This window comes from Schistocerca serialis, chromosome 9 (genome assembly GCF_023864345.2).
Source record: "Schistocerca serialis cubense isolate TAMUIC-IGC-003099 chromosome 9, iqSchSeri2.2, whole genome shotgun sequence".
NCBI classification, from domain to species: domain Eukaryota; kingdom Metazoa; phylum Arthropoda; class Insecta; order Orthoptera; family Acrididae; genus Schistocerca; species Schistocerca serialis.
The window spans coordinates 445,545,484-445,564,523 of record NC_064646.1 but is presented as its reverse complement, the minus strand read 5'-3'; the positions used below and the strand labels follow the sequence as shown (position 1 = coordinate 445,564,523).

The 19,040-nt window shown below is 52.8% G+C and overlaps 57 non-coding genes across 57 annotated transcripts; 29 read left to right on the top strand and 28 right to left on the bottom strand.

Annotated features, from left to right (window-relative positions):
- Positions 1–139: 139 nt before the first annotated feature.
- Trnai-uau (transfer RNA isoleucine (anticodon UAU)) lies at positions 140–231 on the top strand. The gene is given in 2 exon segments: positions 140–177; positions 196–231. It is a non-coding gene; the product is annotated as a tRNA-Ile (tRNA).
- Positions 232–338: 107 nt separating this feature from the next.
- Trnad-guc (transfer RNA aspartic acid (anticodon GUC)) lies at positions 339–410 on the top strand. The gene has a single exon. It is a non-coding gene; the product is annotated as a tRNA-Asp (tRNA).
- A 245-nt stretch (positions 411–655) lies between these two features.
- On the bottom strand, positions 656–727 carry Trnam-cau (transfer RNA methionine (anticodon CAU)). Its single transcript has one exon. It is a non-coding gene; the product is annotated as a tRNA-Met (tRNA).
- Positions 728–1,014: 287 nt separating this feature from the next.
- Positions 1,015–1,087, bottom strand: Trnar-acg (transfer RNA arginine (anticodon ACG)). The gene has a single exon. It is a non-coding gene; the product is annotated as a tRNA-Arg (tRNA).
- A 378-nt stretch (positions 1,088–1,465) lies between these two features.
- Positions 1,466–1,557, top strand: Trnai-uau (transfer RNA isoleucine (anticodon UAU)). Its single transcript is given in 2 exon segments — positions 1,466–1,503; positions 1,522–1,557. It is a non-coding gene; the product is annotated as a tRNA-Ile (tRNA).
- A 107-nt stretch (positions 1,558–1,664) lies between these two features.
- Trnad-guc (transfer RNA aspartic acid (anticodon GUC)) lies at positions 1,665–1,736 on the top strand. Its single transcript has one exon. It is a non-coding gene; the product is annotated as a tRNA-Asp (tRNA).
- A 245-nt stretch (positions 1,737–1,981) lies between these two features.
- Trnam-cau (transfer RNA methionine (anticodon CAU)) lies at positions 1,982–2,053 on the bottom strand. The gene has a single exon. It is a non-coding gene; the product is annotated as a tRNA-Met (tRNA).
- A 287-nt stretch (positions 2,054–2,340) lies between these two features.
- On the bottom strand, positions 2,341–2,413 carry Trnar-acg (transfer RNA arginine (anticodon ACG)). The gene has a single exon. It is a non-coding gene; the product is annotated as a tRNA-Arg (tRNA).
- A 378-nt stretch (positions 2,414–2,791) lies between these two features.
- Positions 2,792–2,883, top strand: Trnai-uau (transfer RNA isoleucine (anticodon UAU)). The gene is given in 2 exon segments: positions 2,792–2,829; positions 2,848–2,883. It is a non-coding gene; the product is annotated as a tRNA-Ile (tRNA).
- A 107-nt stretch (positions 2,884–2,990) lies between these two features.
- Trnad-guc (transfer RNA aspartic acid (anticodon GUC)) lies at positions 2,991–3,062 on the top strand. Its single transcript has one exon. It is a non-coding gene; the product is annotated as a tRNA-Asp (tRNA).
- Positions 3,063–3,307: 245 nt separating this feature from the next.
- On the bottom strand, positions 3,308–3,379 carry Trnam-cau (transfer RNA methionine (anticodon CAU)). Its single transcript has one exon. It is a non-coding gene; the product is annotated as a tRNA-Met (tRNA).
- A 287-nt stretch (positions 3,380–3,666) lies between these two features.
- Positions 3,667–3,739, bottom strand: Trnar-acg (transfer RNA arginine (anticodon ACG)). Its single transcript has one exon. It is a non-coding gene; the product is annotated as a tRNA-Arg (tRNA).
- Positions 3,740–4,117: 378 nt separating this feature from the next.
- Positions 4,118–4,209, top strand: Trnai-uau (transfer RNA isoleucine (anticodon UAU)). The gene is given in 2 exon segments: positions 4,118–4,155; positions 4,174–4,209. It is a non-coding gene; the product is annotated as a tRNA-Ile (tRNA).
- A 107-nt stretch (positions 4,210–4,316) lies between these two features.
- Positions 4,317–4,388, top strand: Trnad-guc (transfer RNA aspartic acid (anticodon GUC)). Its single transcript has one exon. It is a non-coding gene; the product is annotated as a tRNA-Asp (tRNA).
- Positions 4,389–4,633: 245 nt separating this feature from the next.
- Positions 4,634–4,705, bottom strand: Trnam-cau (transfer RNA methionine (anticodon CAU)). The gene has a single exon. It is a non-coding gene; the product is annotated as a tRNA-Met (tRNA).
- A 287-nt stretch (positions 4,706–4,992) lies between these two features.
- Positions 4,993–5,065, bottom strand: Trnar-acg (transfer RNA arginine (anticodon ACG)). The gene has a single exon. It is a non-coding gene; the product is annotated as a tRNA-Arg (tRNA).
- A 378-nt stretch (positions 5,066–5,443) lies between these two features.
- On the top strand, positions 5,444–5,535 carry Trnai-uau (transfer RNA isoleucine (anticodon UAU)). Its single transcript is given in 2 exon segments — positions 5,444–5,481; positions 5,500–5,535. It is a non-coding gene; the product is annotated as a tRNA-Ile (tRNA).
- Positions 5,536–5,642: 107 nt separating this feature from the next.
- Trnad-guc (transfer RNA aspartic acid (anticodon GUC)) lies at positions 5,643–5,714 on the top strand. Its single transcript has one exon. It is a non-coding gene; the product is annotated as a tRNA-Asp (tRNA).
- Positions 5,715–5,959: 245 nt separating this feature from the next.
- Trnam-cau (transfer RNA methionine (anticodon CAU)) lies at positions 5,960–6,031 on the bottom strand. Its single transcript has one exon. It is a non-coding gene; the product is annotated as a tRNA-Met (tRNA).
- Positions 6,032–6,318: 287 nt separating this feature from the next.
- Positions 6,319–6,391, bottom strand: Trnar-acg (transfer RNA arginine (anticodon ACG)). The gene has a single exon. It is a non-coding gene; the product is annotated as a tRNA-Arg (tRNA).
- A 378-nt stretch (positions 6,392–6,769) lies between these two features.
- Trnai-uau (transfer RNA isoleucine (anticodon UAU)) lies at positions 6,770–6,861 on the top strand. The gene is given in 2 exon segments: positions 6,770–6,807; positions 6,826–6,861. It is a non-coding gene; the product is annotated as a tRNA-Ile (tRNA).
- A 107-nt stretch (positions 6,862–6,968) lies between these two features.
- Trnad-guc (transfer RNA aspartic acid (anticodon GUC)) lies at positions 6,969–7,040 on the top strand. The gene has a single exon. It is a non-coding gene; the product is annotated as a tRNA-Asp (tRNA).
- A 245-nt stretch (positions 7,041–7,285) lies between these two features.
- On the bottom strand, positions 7,286–7,357 carry Trnam-cau (transfer RNA methionine (anticodon CAU)). The gene has a single exon. It is a non-coding gene; the product is annotated as a tRNA-Met (tRNA).
- Positions 7,358–7,644: 287 nt separating this feature from the next.
- Positions 7,645–7,717, bottom strand: Trnar-acg (transfer RNA arginine (anticodon ACG)). Its single transcript has one exon. It is a non-coding gene; the product is annotated as a tRNA-Arg (tRNA).
- A 378-nt stretch (positions 7,718–8,095) lies between these two features.
- On the top strand, positions 8,096–8,187 carry Trnai-uau (transfer RNA isoleucine (anticodon UAU)). Its single transcript is given in 2 exon segments — positions 8,096–8,133; positions 8,152–8,187. It is a non-coding gene; the product is annotated as a tRNA-Ile (tRNA).
- Positions 8,188–8,294: 107 nt separating this feature from the next.
- Trnad-guc (transfer RNA aspartic acid (anticodon GUC)) lies at positions 8,295–8,366 on the top strand. Its single transcript has one exon. It is a non-coding gene; the product is annotated as a tRNA-Asp (tRNA).
- Positions 8,367–8,611: 245 nt separating this feature from the next.
- Trnam-cau (transfer RNA methionine (anticodon CAU)) lies at positions 8,612–8,683 on the bottom strand. The gene has a single exon. It is a non-coding gene; the product is annotated as a tRNA-Met (tRNA).
- Positions 8,684–8,970: 287 nt separating this feature from the next.
- Positions 8,971–9,043, bottom strand: Trnar-acg (transfer RNA arginine (anticodon ACG)). The gene has a single exon. It is a non-coding gene; the product is annotated as a tRNA-Arg (tRNA).
- A 378-nt stretch (positions 9,044–9,421) lies between these two features.
- Trnai-uau (transfer RNA isoleucine (anticodon UAU)) lies at positions 9,422–9,513 on the top strand. Its single transcript is given in 2 exon segments — positions 9,422–9,459; positions 9,478–9,513. It is a non-coding gene; the product is annotated as a tRNA-Ile (tRNA).
- Positions 9,514–9,620: 107 nt separating this feature from the next.
- Trnad-guc (transfer RNA aspartic acid (anticodon GUC)) lies at positions 9,621–9,692 on the top strand. The gene has a single exon. It is a non-coding gene; the product is annotated as a tRNA-Asp (tRNA).
- A 245-nt stretch (positions 9,693–9,937) lies between these two features.
- On the bottom strand, positions 9,938–10,009 carry Trnam-cau (transfer RNA methionine (anticodon CAU)). The gene has a single exon. It is a non-coding gene; the product is annotated as a tRNA-Met (tRNA).
- A 287-nt stretch (positions 10,010–10,296) lies between these two features.
- On the bottom strand, positions 10,297–10,369 carry Trnar-acg (transfer RNA arginine (anticodon ACG)). The gene has a single exon. It is a non-coding gene; the product is annotated as a tRNA-Arg (tRNA).
- Positions 10,370–10,747: 378 nt separating this feature from the next.
- On the top strand, positions 10,748–10,839 carry Trnai-uau (transfer RNA isoleucine (anticodon UAU)). The gene is given in 2 exon segments: positions 10,748–10,785; positions 10,804–10,839. It is a non-coding gene; the product is annotated as a tRNA-Ile (tRNA).
- Positions 10,840–10,946: 107 nt separating this feature from the next.
- Positions 10,947–11,018, top strand: Trnad-guc (transfer RNA aspartic acid (anticodon GUC)). The gene has a single exon. It is a non-coding gene; the product is annotated as a tRNA-Asp (tRNA).
- Positions 11,019–11,263: 245 nt separating this feature from the next.
- Trnam-cau (transfer RNA methionine (anticodon CAU)) lies at positions 11,264–11,335 on the bottom strand. The gene has a single exon. It is a non-coding gene; the product is annotated as a tRNA-Met (tRNA).
- Positions 11,336–11,622: 287 nt separating this feature from the next.
- On the bottom strand, positions 11,623–11,695 carry Trnar-acg (transfer RNA arginine (anticodon ACG)). Its single transcript has one exon. It is a non-coding gene; the product is annotated as a tRNA-Arg (tRNA).
- A 378-nt stretch (positions 11,696–12,073) lies between these two features.
- On the top strand, positions 12,074–12,165 carry Trnai-uau (transfer RNA isoleucine (anticodon UAU)). The gene is given in 2 exon segments: positions 12,074–12,111; positions 12,130–12,165. It is a non-coding gene; the product is annotated as a tRNA-Ile (tRNA).
- Positions 12,166–12,272: 107 nt separating this feature from the next.
- On the top strand, positions 12,273–12,344 carry Trnad-guc (transfer RNA aspartic acid (anticodon GUC)). Its single transcript has one exon. It is a non-coding gene; the product is annotated as a tRNA-Asp (tRNA).
- Positions 12,345–12,589: 245 nt separating this feature from the next.
- On the bottom strand, positions 12,590–12,661 carry Trnam-cau (transfer RNA methionine (anticodon CAU)). The gene has a single exon. It is a non-coding gene; the product is annotated as a tRNA-Met (tRNA).
- A 287-nt stretch (positions 12,662–12,948) lies between these two features.
- On the bottom strand, positions 12,949–13,021 carry Trnar-acg (transfer RNA arginine (anticodon ACG)). The gene has a single exon. It is a non-coding gene; the product is annotated as a tRNA-Arg (tRNA).
- A 378-nt stretch (positions 13,022–13,399) lies between these two features.
- On the top strand, positions 13,400–13,491 carry Trnai-uau (transfer RNA isoleucine (anticodon UAU)). Its single transcript is given in 2 exon segments — positions 13,400–13,437; positions 13,456–13,491. It is a non-coding gene; the product is annotated as a tRNA-Ile (tRNA).
- Positions 13,492–13,598: 107 nt separating this feature from the next.
- On the top strand, positions 13,599–13,670 carry Trnad-guc (transfer RNA aspartic acid (anticodon GUC)). Its single transcript has one exon. It is a non-coding gene; the product is annotated as a tRNA-Asp (tRNA).
- Positions 13,671–13,915: 245 nt separating this feature from the next.
- Trnam-cau (transfer RNA methionine (anticodon CAU)) lies at positions 13,916–13,987 on the bottom strand. The gene has a single exon. It is a non-coding gene; the product is annotated as a tRNA-Met (tRNA).
- Positions 13,988–14,274: 287 nt separating this feature from the next.
- Trnar-acg (transfer RNA arginine (anticodon ACG)) lies at positions 14,275–14,347 on the bottom strand. The gene has a single exon. It is a non-coding gene; the product is annotated as a tRNA-Arg (tRNA).
- A 378-nt stretch (positions 14,348–14,725) lies between these two features.
- On the top strand, positions 14,726–14,817 carry Trnai-uau (transfer RNA isoleucine (anticodon UAU)). The gene is given in 2 exon segments: positions 14,726–14,763; positions 14,782–14,817. It is a non-coding gene; the product is annotated as a tRNA-Ile (tRNA).
- Positions 14,818–14,924: 107 nt separating this feature from the next.
- On the top strand, positions 14,925–14,996 carry Trnad-guc (transfer RNA aspartic acid (anticodon GUC)). The gene has a single exon. It is a non-coding gene; the product is annotated as a tRNA-Asp (tRNA).
- A 245-nt stretch (positions 14,997–15,241) lies between these two features.
- Trnam-cau (transfer RNA methionine (anticodon CAU)) lies at positions 15,242–15,313 on the bottom strand. The gene has a single exon. It is a non-coding gene; the product is annotated as a tRNA-Met (tRNA).
- A 287-nt stretch (positions 15,314–15,600) lies between these two features.
- On the bottom strand, positions 15,601–15,673 carry Trnar-acg (transfer RNA arginine (anticodon ACG)). The gene has a single exon. It is a non-coding gene; the product is annotated as a tRNA-Arg (tRNA).
- Positions 15,674–16,051: 378 nt separating this feature from the next.
- Positions 16,052–16,143, top strand: Trnai-uau (transfer RNA isoleucine (anticodon UAU)). The gene is given in 2 exon segments: positions 16,052–16,089; positions 16,108–16,143. It is a non-coding gene; the product is annotated as a tRNA-Ile (tRNA).
- Positions 16,144–16,250: 107 nt separating this feature from the next.
- Trnad-guc (transfer RNA aspartic acid (anticodon GUC)) lies at positions 16,251–16,322 on the top strand. Its single transcript has one exon. It is a non-coding gene; the product is annotated as a tRNA-Asp (tRNA).
- A 245-nt stretch (positions 16,323–16,567) lies between these two features.
- On the bottom strand, positions 16,568–16,639 carry Trnam-cau (transfer RNA methionine (anticodon CAU)). Its single transcript has one exon. It is a non-coding gene; the product is annotated as a tRNA-Met (tRNA).
- Positions 16,640–16,926: 287 nt separating this feature from the next.
- Positions 16,927–16,999, bottom strand: Trnar-acg (transfer RNA arginine (anticodon ACG)). The gene has a single exon. It is a non-coding gene; the product is annotated as a tRNA-Arg (tRNA).
- A 378-nt stretch (positions 17,000–17,377) lies between these two features.
- Positions 17,378–17,469, top strand: Trnai-uau (transfer RNA isoleucine (anticodon UAU)). Its single transcript is given in 2 exon segments — positions 17,378–17,415; positions 17,434–17,469. It is a non-coding gene; the product is annotated as a tRNA-Ile (tRNA).
- Positions 17,470–17,576: 107 nt separating this feature from the next.
- Trnad-guc (transfer RNA aspartic acid (anticodon GUC)) lies at positions 17,577–17,648 on the top strand. Its single transcript has one exon. It is a non-coding gene; the product is annotated as a tRNA-Asp (tRNA).
- Positions 17,649–17,893: 245 nt separating this feature from the next.
- Positions 17,894–17,965, bottom strand: Trnam-cau (transfer RNA methionine (anticodon CAU)). Its single transcript has one exon. It is a non-coding gene; the product is annotated as a tRNA-Met (tRNA).
- A 287-nt stretch (positions 17,966–18,252) lies between these two features.
- On the bottom strand, positions 18,253–18,325 carry Trnar-acg (transfer RNA arginine (anticodon ACG)). The gene has a single exon. It is a non-coding gene; the product is annotated as a tRNA-Arg (tRNA).
- Positions 18,326–18,703: 378 nt separating this feature from the next.
- On the top strand, positions 18,704–18,795 carry Trnai-uau (transfer RNA isoleucine (anticodon UAU)). Its single transcript is given in 2 exon segments — positions 18,704–18,741; positions 18,760–18,795. It is a non-coding gene; the product is annotated as a tRNA-Ile (tRNA).
- Positions 18,796–19,040: the final 245 nt, after the last annotated feature.

Genomic DNA, 19,040 nt, shown 5'->3' with positions numbered 1-19,040 from the left:
TATGAAACAAGAATAGCACGAAGCATTGGTAGTCAGGTGCCAAAGTCGCAGTATGGCATCAGGTGGCGATCGTATGTTTCTGTGGCCACCACTGGTTTGCAGCAAAGTGAATACCGCTAACTGAGAGCACTGTGTTGTAGCCCCAGTGGCGCAATTGGTTAGCGCACGGTACTTATAAGGCAGTAGCCGTGAGCAATGCCGGGGTTGTGAGTTCGAGCCTCACCTGGGGCATACTTTTAATTCTTAGCAGCTGTCTCTGACAGCAACAGGAGGCTAGGTTTGAGATGTATCAGCTATTTGAGTAACATAATTGTGCATTCGAGACGCTAGCTGCGTCTTCCTCGGTAGTATAGTGGTTAGTATCCCCGCCTGTCACGCGGGAGACCGGGGTTCGATTCCCCGCCGGGGAGATGCGATTTTTATCTCACAAACCTGTTCGAGTGTTGCGCGTATGGGGGTCGTAAGAGCATTAACTTTGCGATCGTGGAGTGTAGTTGGTGCGAAATCTTAAAAAATGCTACATCTTAGGAAGTGGTTCTCGCATTCTTCACACTTCAGAATTACGGGGTTTGCTGTTAACGCTGAATCAAAGCACCCCAGCCGACGCTGTGGGCGTAATAATCGAGCTCGACACAGTCCGCAAAAGAAATAATTTTAGCAGAGCGTGGTTTCGATCCACGGACCTCTGGGTTATGGGCCCAGCACGCTTCCACTGCGCCACTCTGCTGGCTGGGGTTGCGCCGGCTCTGCGCCACGTGACGTGGGACACTTGGAAAGTGTTGTCTGCGTCGCTTTCACACGCCTGTATTTAATTGCGTATCATCTCCTACAGCTCTCAGCTTGACTTGTCTCGACTTTGCTCGACTGACGCTACGCTGACGCTTGCAGGCAGCGATATTTACCACGATCGACTCGACATGCAGCTGCGAGATGCACAGGAGCAACAAAGCACTCCACGATGCGGCGACATACGAAATCCACTGGCCAGCTACGCGTCGGCAACTAACAAAATGCCGACCCTGCCAGGATTCGAACCTGGAATCTTCTGATCCGTAGTCAGACGCGTTATCCGTTGCGCCACAGGGCCAGTGGCAGCATTTCTTTCTACGAGACAAGTGCAATTCGCTAAGAAACGTGTTCTCCATGGCTGAGCAAGCTCCCAAGGAAGGTACCTCTCGTCCAGCTGCGTGGCCGCAGTGCGCCTGCAGAGCTTAGAGCTTGCCACGCATCTGCTCTCGCTGTTCGACAGGTAGCAGAAGGCAAGGCGCGCGTTTTCCCGCGTTTTCTCGACGACCAGAGCCGGTTGATGTGCATGTAAGCGTAGCATATGAAACAAGAATAGCACGAAGCATTGGTAGTCAGGTGCCAAAGTCGCAGTATGGCATCAGGTGGCGATCGTATGTTTCTGTGGCCACCACTGGTTTGCAGCAAGGTGAATACCGCTAACTGAGAGCACTGTGTTGTAGCCCCAGTGGCGCAATTGGTTAGCGCACGGTACTTATAAGGCAGTAGCCGTGAGCAATGCCGGGGTTGTGAGTTCGAGCCTCACCTGGGGCATACTTTTAATTCTTAGCAGCTGTCTCTGACAGCAACAGGAGGCTAGGTTTGAGATGTATCAGCTATTTGAGTAACATAATTGTGCATTCGAGACGCTAGCTGCGTCTTCCTCGGTAGTATAGTGGTTAGTATCCCCGCCTGTCACGCGGGAGACCGGGGTTCGATTCCCCGCCGGGGAGATGCGATTTTTATCTCACAAACCTGTTCGAGTGTTGCGCGTATGGGGGTCGTAAGAGCATTAACTTTGCGATCGTGGAGTGTAGTTGGTGCGAAATCTTAAAAAATGCTACATCTTAGGAAGTGGTTCTCGCATTCTTCACACTTCAGAATTACGGGGTTTGCTGTTAACGCTGAATCAAAGCACCCCAGCCGACGCTGTGGGCGTAATAATCGAGCTCGACACAGTCCGCAAAAGAAATAATTTTAGCAGAGCGTGGTTTCGATCCACGGACCTCTGGGTTATGGGCCCAGCACGCTTCCACTGCGCCACTCTGCTGGCTGGGGTTGCGCCGGCTCTGCGCCACGTGACGTGGGACACTTGGAAAGTGTTGTCTGCGTCGCTTTCACACGCCTGTATTTAATTGCGTATCATCTCCTACAGCTCTCAGCTTGACTTGTCTCGACTTTGCTCGACTGACGCTACGCTGACGCTTGCAGGCAGCGATATTTACCACGATCGACTCGACATGCAGCTGCGAGATGCACAGGAGCAACAAAGCACTCCACGATGCGGCGACATACGAAATCCACTGGCCAGCTACGCGTCGGCAACTAACAAAATGCCGACCCTGCCAGGATTCGAACCTGGAATCTTCTGATCCGTAGTCAGACGCGTTATCCGTTGCGCCACAGGGCCAGTGGCAGCATTTCTTTCTACGAGACAAGTGCAATTCGCTAAGAAACGTGTTCTCCATGGCTGAGCAAGCTCCCAAGGAAGGTACCTCTCGTCCAGCTGCGTGGCCGCAGTGCGCCTGCAGAGCTTAGAGCTTGCCACGCATCTGCTCTCGCTGTTCGACAGGTAGCAGAAGGCAAGGCGCGCGTTTTCCCGCGTTTTCTCGACGACCAGAGCCGGTTGATGTGCATGTAAGCGTAGCATATGAAACAAGAATAGAGCGAAGCATTGGTAGTCAGGTGCCAAAGTCGCAGTATGGCATCAGGTGGCGATCGTATGTTTCTGTGGCCACCACTGGTTTGCAGCAAAGTGAATACCGCTAACTGAGAGCACTGTGTTGTAGCCCCAGTGGCGCAATTGGTTAGCGCACGGTACTTATAAGGCAGTAGCCGTGAGCAATGCCGGGGTTGTGAGTTCGAGCCTCACCTGGGGCATACTTTTAATTCTTAGCAGCTGTCTCTGACAGCAACAGGAGGCTAGGTTTGAGATGTATCAGCTATTTGAGTAACATAATTGTGCATTCGAGACGCTAGCTGCGTCTTCCTCGGTAGTATAGTGGTTAGTATCCCCGCCTGTCACGCGGGAGACCGGGGTTCGATTCCCCGCCGGGGAGATGCGATTTTTATCTCACAAACCTGTTCGAGTGTTGCGCGTATGGGGGTCGTAAGAGCATTAACTTTGCGATCGTGGAGTGTAGTTGGTGCGAAATCTTAAAAAATGCTACATCTTAGGAAGTGGTTCTCGCATTCTTCACACTTCAGAATTACGGGGTTTGCTGTTAACGCTGAATTAAAGCACCCCAGCCGACGCTGTGGGCGTAATAATCGAGCTCGACACAGTCCGCAAAAGAAATAATTTTAGCAGAGCGTGGTTTCGATCCACGGACCTCTGGGTTATGGGCCCAGCACGCTTCCACTGCGCCACTCTGCTGGCTGGGGTTGCGCCGGCTCTGCGCCACGTGACGTGGGACACTTGGAAAGTGTTGTCTGCGTCGCTTTCACACGCCTGTATTTAATTGCGTATCATCTCCTACAGCTCTCAGCTTGACTTGTCTCGACTTTGCTCGACTGACGCTACGCTGACGCTTGCAGGCAGCGATATTTACCACGATCGACTCGACATGCAGCTGCGAGATGCACAGGAGCAACAAAGCACTCCACGATGCGGCGACATACGAAATCCACTGGCCAGCTACGCGTCGGCAACTAACAAAATGCCGACCCTGCCAGGATTCGAACCTGGAATCTTCTGATCCGTAGTCAGACGCGTTATCCGTTGCGCCACAGGGCCAGTGGCAGCATTTCTTTCTACGAGACAAGTGCAATTCGCTAAGAAACGTGTTCTCCATGGCTGAGCAAGCTCCCAAGGAAGGTACCTCTCGTCCAGCTGCGTGGCCGCAGTGCGCCTGCAGAGCTTAGAGCTTGCCACGCATCTGCTCTCGCTGTTCGACAGGTAGCAGAAGGCAAGGCGCGCGTTTTCCCGCGTTTTCTCGACGACCAGAGCCGGTTGATGTGCATGTAAGCGTAGCATATGAAACAAGAATAGAGCGAAGCATTGGTAGTCAGGTGCCAAAGTCGCAGTATGGCATCAGGTGGCGATCGTATGTTTCTGTGGCCACCACTGGTTTGCAGCAAAGTGAATACCGCTAACTGAGAGCACTGTGTTGTAGCCCCAGTGGCGCAATTGGTTAGCGCACGGTACTTATAAGGCAGTAGCCGTGAGCAATGCCGGGGTTGTGAGTTCGAGCCTCACCTGGGGCATACTTTTAATTCTTAGCAGCTGTCTCTGACAGCAACAGGAGGCTAGGTTTGAGATGTATCAGCTATTTGAGTAACATAATTGTGCATTCGAGACGCTAGCTGCGTCTTCCTCGGTAGTATAGTGGTTAGTATCCCCGCCTGTCACGCGGGAGACCGGGGTTCGATTCCCCGCCGGGGAGATGCGATTTTTATCTCACAAACCTGTTCGAGTGTTGCGCGTATGGGGGTCGTAAGAGCATTAACTTTGCGATCGTGGAGTGTAGTTGGTGCGAAATCTTAAAAAATGCTACATCTTAGGAAGTGGTTCTCGCATTCTTCACACTTCAGAATTACGGGGTTTGCTGTTAACGCTGAATTAAAGCACCCCAGCCGACGCTGTGGGCGTAATAATCGAGCTCGACACAGTCCGCAAAAGAAATAATTTTAGCAGAGCGTGGTTTCGATCCACGGACCTCTGGGTTATGGGCCCAGCACGCTTCCACTGCGCCACTCTGCTGGCTGGGGTTGCGCCGGCTCTGCGCCACGTGACGTGGGACACTTGGAAAGTGTTGTCTGCGTCGCTTTCACACGCCTGTATTTAATTGCGTATCATCTCCTACAGCTCTCAGCTTGACTTGTCTCGACTTTGCTCGACTGACGCTACGCTGACGCTTGCAGGCAGCGATATTTACCACGATCGACTCGACATGCAGCTGCGAGATGCACAGGAGCAACAAAGCACTCCACGATGCGGCGACATACGAAATCCACTGGCCAGCTACGCGTCGGCAACTAACAAAATGCCGACCCTGCCAGGATTCGAACCTGGAATCTTCTGATCCGTAGTCAGACGCGTTATCCGTTGCGCCACAGGGCCAGTGGCAGCATTTCTTTCTACGAGACAAGTGCAATTCGCTAAGAAACGTGTTCTCCATGGCTGAGCAAGCTCCCAAGGAAGGTACCTCTCGTCCAGCTGCGTGGCCGCAGTGCGCCTGCAGAGCTTAGAGCTTGCCACGCATCTGCTCTCGCTGTTCGACAGGTAGCAGAAGGCAAGGCGCGCGTTTTCCCGCGTTTTCTCGACGACCAGAGCCGGTTGATGTGCATGTAAGCGTAGCATATGAAACAAGAATAGCACGAAGCATTGGTAGTCAGGTGCCAAAGTCGCAGTATGGCATCAGGTGGCGATCGTATGTTTCTGTGGCCACCACTGGTTTGCAGCAAAGTGAATACCGCTAACTGAGAGCACTGTGTTGTAGCCCCAGTGGCGCAATTGGTTAGCGCACGGTACTTATAAGGCAGTAGCCGTGAGCAATGCCGGGGTTGTGAGTTCGAGCCTCACCTGGGGCATACTTTTAATTCTTAGCAGCTGTCTCTGACAGCAACAGGAGGCTAGGTTTGAGATGTATCAGCTATTTGAGTAACATAATTGTGCATTCGAGACGCTAGCTGCGTCTTCCTCGGTAGTATAGTGGTTAGTATCCCCGCCTGTCACGCGGGAGACCGGGGTTCGATTCCCCGCCGGGGAGATGCGATTTTTATCTCACAAACCTGTTCGAGTGTTGCGCGTATGGGGGTCGTAAGAGCATTAACTTTGCGGTCGTGGAGTGTAGTTGGTGCGAAATCTTAAAAAATGCTACATCTTAGGAAGTGGTTCTCGCATTCTTCACACTTCAGAATTACGGGGTTTGCTGTTAACGCTGAATCAAAGCACCCCAGCCGACGCTGTGGGCGTAATAATCGAGCTCGACACAGTCCGCAAAAGAAATAATTTTAGCAGAGCGTGGTTTCGATCCACGGACCTCTGGGTTATGGGCCCAGCACGCTTCCACTGCGCCACTCTGCTGGCTGGGGTTGCGCCGGCTCTGCGCCACGTGACGTGGGACACTTGGAAAGTGTTGTCTGCGTCGCTTTCACACGCCTGTATTTAATTGCGTATCATCTCCTACAGCTCTCAGCTTGACTTGTCTCGACTTTGCTCGACTGACGCTACGCTGACGCTTGCAGGCAGCGATATTTACCACGATCGACTCGACATGCAGCTGCGAGATGCACAGGAGCAACAAAGCACTCCACGATGCGGCGACATACGAAATCCACTGGCCAGCTACGCGTCGGCAACTAACAAAATGCCGACCCTGCCAGGATTCGAACCTGGAATCTTCTGATCCGTAGTCACACGCGTTATCCGTTGCGCCACAGGGCCAGTGGCAGCATTTCTTTCTACGAGACAAGTGCAATTCGCTAAGAAACGTGTTCTCCATGGCTGAGCAAGCTCCCAAGGAAGGTACCTCTCGTCCAGCTGCGTGGCCGCAGTGCGCCTGCAGAGCTTAGAGCTTGCCACGCATCTGCTCTCGCTGTTCGACAGGTAGCAGAAGGCAAGGCGCGCGTTTTCCCGCGTTTTCTCGACGACCAGAGCCGGTTGATGTGCATGTAAGCGTAGCATATGAAACAAGAATAGCACGAAGCATTGGTAGTCAGGTGCCAAAGTCGCAGTATGGCATCAGGTGGCGATCGTATGTTTCTGTGGCCACCACTGGTTTGCAGCAAAGTGAATACCGCTAACTGAGAGCACTGTGTTGTAGCCCCAGTGGCGCAATTGGTTAGCGCACGGTACTTATAAGGCAGTAGCCGTGAGCAATGACGGGGTTGTGAGTTCGAGCCTCACCTGGGGCATACTTTTAATTCTTAGCAGCTGTCTCTGTCAGCAACAGGAGGCTAGGTTTGAGATGTATCAGCTATTTGAGTAACATAATTGTGCATTCGAGACGCTAGCTGCGTCTTCCTCGGTAGTATAGTGGTTAGTATCCCCGCCTGTCACGCGGGAGACCGGGGTTCGATTCCCCGCCGGGGAAATGCGATTTTTATCTCACAAACCTGTTCGAGTGTTGCGCGTATGGGGGTCGTAAGAGCATTAACTTTGCGATCGTGGAGTGTAGTTGGTGCGAAATCTTAAAAAATGCTACATCTTAGGAAGTGGTTCTCGCATTCTTCACACTTCAGAATTACGGGGTTTGCTGTTAACGCTGAATCAAAGCACCCCAGCCGACGCTGTGGGCGTAATAATCGAGCTCGACACAGTCCGCAAAAGAAATAATTTTAGCAGAGCGTGGTTTCGATCCACGGACCTCTGGGTTATGGGCCCAGCACGCTTCCACTGCGCCACTCTGCTGGCTGGGGTTGCGCCGGCTCTGCGCCACGTGACGTGGGACACTTGGAAAGTGTTGTCTGCGTCGCTTTCACACGCCTGTATTTAATTGCGTATCGTCTCCTACAGCTCTCAGCTTGACTTGTCTCGACTTTGCTCGACTGACGCTACGCTGACGCTTGCAGGCAGCGATATTTACCACGATCGACTCGACATGCAGCTGCGAGATGCACAGGAGCAACAAAGCACTCCACGATGCGGCGACATACGAAATCCACTGGCCAGCTACGCGTCGGCAACTAACAAAATGCCGACCCTGCCAGGTTTCGAACCTGGAATCTTCTGATCCGTAGTCAGACGCGTTATCCGTTGCGCCACAGGGCCAGTGGCAGCATTTCTTTCTACGAGACAAGTGCAATTCGCTAAGAAACGTGTTCTCCATGGCTGAGCAAGCTCCCAAGGAAGGTACCTCTCGTCCAGCTGCGTGGCCGCAGTGCGCCTGCAGAGCTTAGAGCTTGCCACGCATCTGCTCTCGCTGTTCGACAGGTAGCAGAAGGCAAGGCGCGCGTTTTCCCGCGTTTTCTCGACGACCAGAGCCGGTTGATGTGCATGTAAGCGTAGCATATGAAACAAGAATAGCACGAAGCAGTGGTAGTCAGGTGCCAAAGTCGCAGTATGGCATCAGGTGGCGATCGTATGTTTCTGTGGCCACCACTGGTTTGCAGCAAGGTGAATACCGCTAACTGAGAGCACTGTGTTGTAGCCCCAGTGGCGCAATTGGTTAGCGCACGGTACTTATAAGGCAGTAGCCGTGAGCAATGCCGGGGTTGTGAGTTCGAGCCTCACCTGGGGCATACTTTTAATTCTTAGCAGCTGTCTCTGACAGCAACAGGAGGCTAGGTTTGAGATGTATCAGCTATTTGAGTAACATAATTGTGCATTCGAGACGCTAGCTGCGTCTTCCTCGGTAGTATAGTGGTTAGTATCCCCGCCTGTCACGCGGGAGACCGGGGTTCGATTCCCCGCCGGGGAGATGCGATTTTTATCTCACAAACCTGTTCGAGTGTTGCGCGTATGGGGGTCGTAAGAGCATTAACTTTGCGATCGTGGAGTGTAGTTGGTGCGAAATCTTAAAAAATGCTACATCTTAGGAAGTGGTTCTCGCATTCTTCACACTTCAGAATTACGGGGTTTGCTGTTAACGCTGAATCAAAGCACCCCAGCCGACGCTGTGGGCGTAATAATCGAGCTCGACACAGTCCGCAAAAGAAATAATTTTAGCAGAGCGTGGTTTCGATCCACGGACCTCTGGGTTATGGGCCCAGCACGCTTCCACTGCGCCACTCTGCTGGCTGGGGTTGCGCCGGCTCTGCGCCACGTGACGTGGGACACTTGGAAAGTGTTGTCTGCGTCGCTTTCACACGCCTGTATTTAATTGCGTATCATCTCCTACAGCTCTCAGCTTGACTTGTCTCGACTTTGCTCGACTGACGCTACGCTGACGCTTGCAGGCAGCGATATTTACCACGATCGACTCGACATGCAGCTGCGAGATGCACAGGAGCAACAAAGCACTCCACGATGCGGCGACATACGAAATCCACTGGCCAGCTACGCGTCGGCAACTAACAAAATGCCGACCCTGCCAGGATTCGAACCTGGAATCTTCTGATCCGTAGTCAGACGCGTTATCCGTTGCGCCACAGGGCCAGTGGCAGCATTTCTTTCTACGAGACAAGTGCAATTCGCTAAGAAACGTGTTCTCCATGGCTGAGCAAGCTCCCAAGGAAGGTACCTCTCGTCCAGCTGCGTGGCCGCAGTGCGCCTGCAGAGCTTAGAGCTTGCCACGCATCTGCTCTCGCTGTTCGACAGGTAGCAGAAGGCAAGGCGCGCGTTTTCCCGCGTTTTCTCGACGACCAGAGCCGGTTGATGTGCATGTAAGCGTAGCATATGAAACAAGAATAGCACGAAGCATTGGTAGTCAGGTGCCAAAGTCGCAGTATGGCATCAGGTGGCGATCGTATGTTTCTGTGGCCACCACTGGTTTGCAGCAAAGTGAATACCGCTAACTGAGAGCACTGTGTTGTAGCCCCAGTGGCGCAATTGGTTAGCGCACGGTACTTATAAGGCAGTAGCCGTGAGCAATGACGGGGTTGTGAGTTCGAGCCTCACCTGGGGCATACTTTTAATTCTTAGCAGCTGTCTCTGACAGCAACAGGAGGCTAGGTTTGAGATGTATCAGCTATTTGAGTAACATAATTGTGCATTCGAGACGCTAGCTGCGTCTTCCTCGGTAGTATAGTGGTTAGTATCCCCGCCTGTCACGCGGGAGACCGGGGTTCGATTCCCCGCCGGGGAGATGCGATTTTTATCTCACAAACCTGTTCGAGTGTTGCGCGTATGGGGGTCGTAAGAGCATTAACTTTGCGATCGTGGAGTGTAGTTGGTGCGAAATCTTAAAAAATGCTACATCTTAGGAAGTGGTTCTCGCATTCTTCACACTTCAGAATTACGGGGTTTGCTGTTAACGCTGAATTAAAGCACCCCAGCCGACGCTGTGGGCGTAATAATCGAGCTCGACACAGTCCGCAAAAGAAATAATTTTAGCAGAGCGTGGTTTCGATCCACGGACCTCTGGGTTATGGGCCCAGCACGCTTCCACTGCGCCACTCTGCTGGCTGGGGTTGCGCCGGCTCTGCGCCACGTGACGTGGGACACTTGGAAAGTGTTGTCTGCGTCGCTTTCACACGCCTGTATTTAATTGCGTATCATCTCCTACAGCTCTCAGCTTGACTTGTCTCGACTTTGCTCGACTGACGCTACGCTGACGCTTGCAGGCAGCGATATTTACCACGATCGACTCGACATGCAGCTGCGAGATGCACAGGAGCAACAAAGCACTCCACGATGCGGCGACATACGAAATCCACTGGCCAGCTACGCGTCGGCAACTAACAAAATGCCGACCCTGCCAGGATTCGAACCTGGAATCTTCTGATCCGTAGTCAGACGCGTTATCCGTTGCGCCACAGGGCCAGTGGCAGCATTTCTTTCTACGAGACAAGTGCAATTCGCTAAGAAACGTGTTCTCCATGACTGAGCAAGCTCCCAAGGAAGGTACCTCTCGTCCAGCTGCGTGGCCGCAGTGCGCCTGCAGAGCTTAGAGCTTGCCACGCATCTGCTCTCGCTGTTCGACAGGTAGCAGAAGGCAAGGCGCGCGTTTTCCCGCGTTTTCTCGACGACCAGAGCCGGTTGATGTGCATGTAAGCGTAGCATATGAAACAAGAATAGCACGAAGCATTGGTAGTCAGGTGCCAAAGTCGCAGTATGGCATCAGGTGGCGATCGTATGTTTCTGTGGCCACCACTGGTTTGCAGCAAAGTGAATACCGCTAACTGAGAGCACTGTGTTGTAGCCCCAGTGGCGCAATTGGTTAGCGCACGGTACTTATAAGGCAGTAGCCGTGAGCAATGACGGGGTTGTGAGTTCGAGCCTCACCTGGGGCATACTTTTAATTCTTAGCAGCTGTCTCTGACAGCAACAGGAGGCTAGGTTTGAGATGTATCAGCTATTTGAGTAACATAATTGTGCATTCGAGACGCTAGCTGCGTCTTCCTCGGTAGTATAGTGGTTAGTATCCCCGCCTGTCACGCGGGAGACCGGGGTTCGATTCCCCGCCGGGGAGATGCGATTTTTATCTCACAAACCTGTTCGAGTGTTGCGCGTATGGGGGTCGTAAGAGCATTAACTTTGCGATCGTGGAGTGTAGTTGGTGCGAAATCTTAAAAAATGCTACATCTTAGGAAGTGGTTCTCGCATTCTTCACACTTCAGAATTACGGGGTTTGCTGTTAACGCTGAATCAAAGCACCCCAGCCGACGCTGTGGGCGTAATAATCGAGCTCGACACAGTCCGCAAAAGAAATAATTTTAGCAGAGCGTGGTTTCGATCCACGGACCTCTGGGTTATGGGCCCAGCACGCTTCCACTGCGCCACTCTGCTGGCTGGGGTTGCGCCGGCTCTGCGCCACGTGACGTGGGACACTTGGAAAGTGTTGTCTGCGTCGCTTTCACACGCCTGTATTTAATTGCGTATCATCTCCTACAGCTCTCAGCTTGACTTGTCTCGACTTTGCTCGACTGACGCTACGCTGACGCTTGCAGGCAGCGATATTTACCACGATCGACTCGACATGCAGCTGCGAGATGCACAGGAGCAACAAAGCACTCCACGATGCGGCGACATACGAAATCCACTGGCCAGCTACGCGTCGGCAACTAACAAAATGCCGACCCTGCCAGGTTTCGAACCTGGAATCTTCTGATCCGTAGTCAGACGCGTTATCCGTTGCGCCACAGGGCCAGTGGCAGCATTTCTTTCTACGAGACAAGTGCAATTCGCTAAGAAACGTGTTCTCCATGGCTGAGCAAGCTCCCAAGGAAGGTACCTCTCGTCCAGCTGCGTGGCCGCAGTGCGCCTGCAGAGCTTAGAGCTTGCCACGCATCTGCTCTCGCTGTTCGACAGGTAGCAGAAGGCAAGGCGCGCGTTTTCCCGCGTTTTCTCGACGACCAGAGCCGGTTGATGTGCATGTAAGCGTAGCATATGAAACAAGAATAGCACGAAGCATTGGTAGTCAGGTGCCAAAGTCGCAGTATGGCATCAGGTGGCGATCGTATGTTTCTGTGGCCACCACTGGTTTGCAGCAAGGTGAATACCGCTAACTGAGAGCACTGTGTTGTAGCCCCAGTGGCGCAATTGGTTAGCGCACGGTACTTATAAGGCAGTAGCCGTGAGCAATGCCGGGGTTGTGAGTTCGAGCCTCACCTGGGGCATACTTTTAATTCTTAGCAGCTGTCTCTGACAGCAACAGGAGGCTAGGTTTGAGATGTATCAGCTATTTGAGTAACATAATTGTGCATTCGAGACGCTAGCTGCGTCTTCCTCGGTAGTATAGTGGTTAGTATCCCCGCCTGTCACGCGGGAGACCGGGGTTCGATTCCCCGCCGGGGAGATGCGATTTTTATCTCACAAACCTGTTCGAGTGTTGCGCGTATGGGGGTCGTAAGAGCATTAACTTTGCGATCGTGGAGTGTAGTTGGTGCGAAATCTTAAAAAATGCTACATCTTAGGAAGTGGTTCTCGCATTCTTCACACTTCAGAATTACGGGGTTTGCTGTTAACGCTGAATCAAAGCACCCCAGCCGACGCTGTGGGCGTAATAATCGAGCTCGACACAGTCCGCAAAAGAAATAATTTTAGCAGAGCGTGGTTTCGATCCACGGACCTCTGGGTTATGGGCCCAGCACGCTTCCACTGCGCCACTCTGCTGGCTGGGGTTGCGCCGGCTCTGCGCCACGTGACGTGGGACACTTGGAAAGTGTTGTCTGCGTCGCTTTCACACGCCTGTATTTAATTGCGTATCATCTCCTACAGCTCTCAGCTTGACTTGTCTCGACTTTGCTCGACTGACGCTACGCTGACGCTTGCAGGCAGCGATATTTACCACGATCGACTCGACATGCAGCTGCGAGATGCACAGGAGCAACAAAGCACTCCACGATGCGGCGACATACGAAATCCACTGGCCAGCTACGCGTCGGCAACTAACAAAATGCCGACCCTGCCAGGATTCGAACCTGGAATCTTCTGATCCGTAGTCAGACGCGTTATCCGTTGCGCCACAGGGCCAGTGGCAGCATTTCTTTCTACGAGACAAGTGCAATTCGCTAAGAAACGTGTTCTCCATGGCTGAGCAAGCTCCCAAGGAAGGTACCTCTCGTCCAGCTGCGTGGCCGCAGTGCGCCTGCAGAGCTTAGAGCTTGCCACGCATCTGCTCTCGCTGTTCGACAGGTAGCAGAAGGCAAGGCGCGCGTTTTCCCGCGTTTTCTCGACGACCAGAGCCGGTTGATGTGCATGTAAGCGTAGCATATGAAACAAGAATAGCACGAAGCATTGGTAGTCAGGTGCCAAAGTCGCAGTATGGCATCAGGTGGCGATCGTATGTTTCTGTGGCCACCACTGGTTTGCAGCAAAGTGAATACCGCTAACTGAGAGCACTGTGTTGTAGCCCCAGTGGCGCAATTGGTTAGCGCACGGTACTTATAAGGCAGTAGCCGTGAGCAATGACGGGGTTGTGAGTTCGAGCCTCACCTGGGGCATACTTTTAATTCTTAGCAGCTGTCTCTGACAGCAACAGGAGGCTAGGTTTGAGATGTATCAGCTATTTGAGTAACATAATTGTGCATTCGAGACGCTAGCTGCGTCTTCCTCGGTAGTATAGTGGTTAGTATCCCCGCCTGTCACGCGGGAGACCGGGGTTCGATTCCCCGCCGGGGAGGTGCGTTTTTTATCTCACAAACCTGTTCGAGTGTTGCGCGTATGGGGGTCGTAAGAGCATTAACTTTGCGATCGTGGAGTGTAGTTGGTGCGAAATCTTAAAAAATGCTACATCTTAGGAAGTGGTTCTCGCATTCTTCACACTTCAGAATTACGGGGTTTGCTGTTAACGCTGAATTAAAGCACCCCAGCCGACGCTGTGGGCGTAATAATCGAGCTCGACACAGTCCGCAAAAGAAATAATTTTAGCAGAGCGTGGTTTCGATCCACGGACCTCTGGGTTATGGGCCCAGCACGCTTCCACTGCGCCACTCTGCTGGCTGGGGTTGCGCCGGCTCTGCGCCACGTGACGTGGGACACTTGGAAAGTGTTGTCTGCGTCGCTTTCACACGCCTGTATTTAATTGCGTATCATCTCCTACAGCTCTCAGCTTGACTTGTCTCGACTTTGCTCGACTGACGCTACGCTGACGCTTGCAGGCAGCGATATTTACCACGATCGACTCGACATGCAGCTGCGAGATGCACAGGAGCAACAAAGCACTCCACGATGCGGCGACATACGAAATCCACTGGCCAGCTACGCGTCGGCAACTAACAAAATGCCGACCCTGCCAGGATTCGAACCTGGAATCTTCTGATCCGTAGTCAGACGCGTTATCCGTTGCGCCACAGGGCCAGTGGCAGCATTTCTTTCTACGAGACAAGTGCAATTCGCTAAGAAACGTGTTCTCCATGACTGAGCAAGCTCCCAAGGAAGGTACCTCTCGTCCAGCTGCGTGGCCGCAGTGCGCCTGCAGAGCTTAGAGCTTGCCACGCATCTGCTCTCGCTGTTCGACAGGTAGCAGAAGGCAAGGCGCGCGTTTTCCCGCGTTTTCTCGACGACCAGAGCCGGTTGATGTGCATGTAAGCGTAGCATATGAAACAAGAATAGCACGAAGCATTGGTAGTCAGGTGCCAAAGTCGCAGTATGGCATCAGGTGGCGATCGTATGTTTCTGTGGCCACCACTGGTTTGCAGCAAAGTGAATACCGCTAACTGAGAGCACTGTGTTGTAGCCCCAGTGGCGCAATTGGTTAGCGCACGGTACTTATAAGGCAGTAGCCGTGAGCAATGACGGGGTTGTGAGTTCGAGCCTCACCTGGGGCATACTTTTAATTCTTAGCAGCTGTCTCTGACAGCAACAGGAGGCTAGGTTTGAGATGTATCAGCTATTTGAGTAACATAATTGTGCATTCGAGACGCTAGCTGCGTCTTCCTCGGTAGTATAGTGGTTAGTATCCCCGCCTGTCACGCGGGAGACCGGGGTTCGATTCCCCGCCGGGGAGATGCGATTTTTATCTCACAAACCTGTTCGAGTGTTGCGCGTATGGGGGTCGTAAGAGCATTAACTTTGCGATCGTGGAGTGTAGTTGGTGCGAAATCTTAAAAAATGCTACATCTTAGGAAGTGGTTCTCGCATTCTTCACACTTCAGAATTACGGGGTTTGCTGTTAACGCTGAATCAAAGCACCCCAGCCGACGCTGTGGGCGTAATAATCGAGCTCGACACAGTCCGCAAAAGAAATAATTTTAGCAGAGCGTGGTTTCGATCCACGGACCTCTGGGTTATGGGCCCAGCACGCTTCCACTGCGCCACTCTGCTGGCTGGGGTTGCGCCGGCTCTGCGCCACGTGACGTGGGACACTTGGAAAGTGTTGTCTGCGTCGCTTTCACACGCCTGTATTTAATTGCGTATCATCTCCTACAGCTCTCAGCTTGACTTGTCTCGACTTTGCTCGACTGACGCTACGCTGACGCTTGCAGGCAGCGATATTTACCACGATCGACTCGACATGCAGCTGCGAGATGCACAGGAGCAACAAAGCACTCCACGATGCGGCGACATACGAAATCCACTGGCCAGCTACGCGTCGGCAACTAACAAAATGCCGACCCTGCCAGGATTCGAACCTGGAATCTTCTGATCCGTAGTCAGACGCGTTATCCGTTGCGCCACAGGGCCAGTGGCAGCATTTCTTTCTACGAGACAAGTGCAATTCGCTAAGAAACGTGTTCTCCATGGCTGAGCAAGCTCCCAAGGAAGGTACCTCTCGTCCAGCTGCGTGGCCGCAGTGCGCCTGCAGAGCTTAGAGCTTGCCACGCATCTGCTCTCGCTGTTCGACAGGTAGCAGAAGGCAAGGCGCGCGTTTTCCCGCGTTTTCTCGACGACCAGAGCCGGTTGATGTGCATGTAAGCGTAGCATATGAAACAAGAATAGCACGAAGCATTGGTAGTCAGGTGCCAAAGTCGCAGTATGGCATCAGGTGGCGATCGTATGTTTCTGTGGCCACCACTGGTTTGCAGCAAAGTGAATACCGCTAACTGAGAGCACTGTGTTGTAGCCCCAGTGGCGCAATTGGTTAGCGCACGGTACTTATAAGGCAGTAGCCGTGAGCAATGACGGGGTTGTGAGTTCGAGCCTCACCTGGGGCATACTTTTAATTCTTAGCAGCTGTCTCTGACAGCAACAGGAGGCTAGGTTTGAGATGTATCAGCTATTTGAGTAACATAATTGTGCATTCGAGACGCTAGCTGCGTCTTCCTCGGTAGTATAGTGGTTAGTATCCCCGCCTGTCACGCGGGAGACCGGGGTTCGATTCCCCGCCGGGGAGGTGCGTTTTTTATCTCACAAACCTGTTCGAGTGTTGCGCGTATGGGGGTCGTAAGAGCATTAACTTTGCGATCGTGGAGTGTAGTTGGTGCGAAATCTTAAAAAATGCTACATCTTAGGAAGTGGTTCTCGCATTCTTCACACTTCAGAATTACGGGGTTTGCTGTTAACGCTGAATTAAAGCACCCCAGCCGACGCTGTGGGCGTAATAATCGAGCTCGACACAGTCCGCAAAAGAAATAATTTTAGCAGAGCGTGGTTTCGATCCACGGACCTCTGGGTTATGGGCCCAGCACGCTTCCACTGCGCCACTCTGCTGGCTGGGGTTGCGCCGGCTCTGCGCCACGTGACGTGGGACACTTGGAAAGTGTTGTCTGCGTCGCTTTCACACGCCTGTATTTAATTGCGTATCATCTCCTACAGCTCTCAGCTTGACTTGTCTCGACTTTGCTCGACTGACGCTACGCTGACGCTTGCAGGCAGCGATATTTACCACGATCGACTCGACATGCAGCTGCGAGATGCACAGGAGCAACAAAGCACTCCACGATGCGGCGACATACGAAATCCACTGGCCAGCTACGCGTCGGCAACTAACAAAATGCCGACCCTGCCAGGATTCGAACCTGGAATCTTCTGATCCGTAGTCAGACGCGTTATCCGTTGCGCCACAGGGCCAGTGGCAGCATTTCTTTCTACGAGACAAGTGCAATTCGCTAAGAAACGTGTTCTCCATGACTGAGCAAGCTCCCAAGGAAGGTACCTCTCGTCCAGCTGCGTGGCCGCAGTGCGCCTGCAGAGCTTAGAGCTTGCCACGCATCTGCTCTCGCTGTTCGACAGGTAGCAGAAGGCAAGGCGCGCGTTTTCCCGCGTTTTCTCGACGACCAGAGCCGGTTGATGTGCATGTAAGCGTAGCATATGAAACAAGAATAGCACGAAGCATTGGTAGTCAGGTGCCAAAGTCGCAGTATGGCATCAGGTGGCGATCGTATGTTTCTGTGGCCACCACTGGTTTGCAGCAAAGTGAATACCGCTAACTGAGAGCACTGTGTTGTAGCCCCAGTGGCGCAATTGGTTAGCGCACGGTACTTATAAGGCAGTAGCCGTGAGCAATGACGGGGTTGTGAGTTCGAGCCTCACCTGGGGCATACTTTTAATTCTTAGCAGCTGTCTCTGACAGCAACAGGAGGCTAGGTTTGAGATGTATCAGCTATTTGAGTAACATAATTGTGCATTCGAGACGCTAGCTGCGTCTTCCTCGGTAGTATAGTGGTTAGTATCCCCGCCTGTCACGCGGGAGACCGGGGTTCGATTCCCCGCCGGGGAGATGCGATTTTTATCTCACAAACCTGTTCGAGTGTTGCGCGTATGGGGGTCGTAAGAGCATTAACTTTGCGATCGTGGAGTGTAGTTGGTGCGAAATCTTAAAAAATGCTACATCTTAGGAAGTGGTTCTCGCATTCTTCACACTTCAGAATTACGGGGTTTGCTGTTAACGCTGAATCAAAGCACCCCAGCCGACGCTGTGGGCGTAATAATCGAGCTCGACACAGTCCGCAAAAGAAATAATTTTAGCAGAGCGTGGTTTCGATCCACGGACCTCTGGGTTATGGGCCCAGCACGCTTCCACTGCGCCACTCTGCTGGCTGGGGTTGCGCCGGCTCTGCGCCACGTGACGTGGGACACTTGGAAAGTGTTGTCTGCGTCGCTTTCACACGCCTGTATTTAATTGCGTATCATCTCCTACAGCTCTCAGCTTGACTTGTCTCGACTTTGCTCGACTGACGCTACGCTGACGCTTGCAGGCAGCGATATTTACCACGATCGACTCGACATGCAGCTGCGAGATGCACAGGAGCAACAAAGCACTCCACGATGCGGCGACATACGAAATCCACTGGCCAGCTACGCGTCGGCAACTAACAAAATGCCGACCCTGCCAGGTTTCGAACCTGGAATCTTCTGATCCGTAGTCAGACGCGTTATCCGTTGCGCCACAGGGCCAGTGGCAGCATTTCTTTCTACGAGACAAGTGCAATTCGCTAAGAAACGTGTTCTCCATGGCTGAGCAAGCTCCCAAGGAAGGTACCTCTCGTCCAGCTGCGTGGCCGCAGTGCGCCTGCAGAGCTTAGAGCTTGCCACGCATCTGCTCTCGCTGTTCGACAGGTAGCAGAAGGCAAGGCGCGCGTTTTCCCGCGTTTTCTCGACGACCAGAGCCGGTTGATGTGCATGTAAGCGTAGCATATGAAACAAGAATAGCACGAAGCATTGGTAGTCAGGTGCCAAAGTCGCAGTATGGCATCAGGTGGCGATCGTATGTTTCTGTGGCCACCACTGGTTTGCAGCAAGGTGAATACCGCTAACTGAGAGCACTGTGTTGTAGCCCCAGTGGCGCAATTGGTTAGCGCACGGTACTTATAAGGCAGTAGCCGTGAGCAATGCCGGGGTTGTGAGTTCGAGCCTCACCTGGGGCATACTTTTAATTCTTAGCAGCTGTCTCTGACAGCAACAGGAGGCTAGGTTTGAGATGTATCAGCTATTTGAGTAACATAATTGTGCATTCGAGACGCTAGCTGCGTCTTCCTCGGTAGTATAGTGGTTAGTATCCCCGCCTGTCACGCGGGAGACCGGGGTTCGATTCCCCGCCGGGGAGATGCGATTTTTATCTCACAAACCTGTTCGAGTGTTGCGCGTATGGGGGTCGTAAGAGCATTAACTT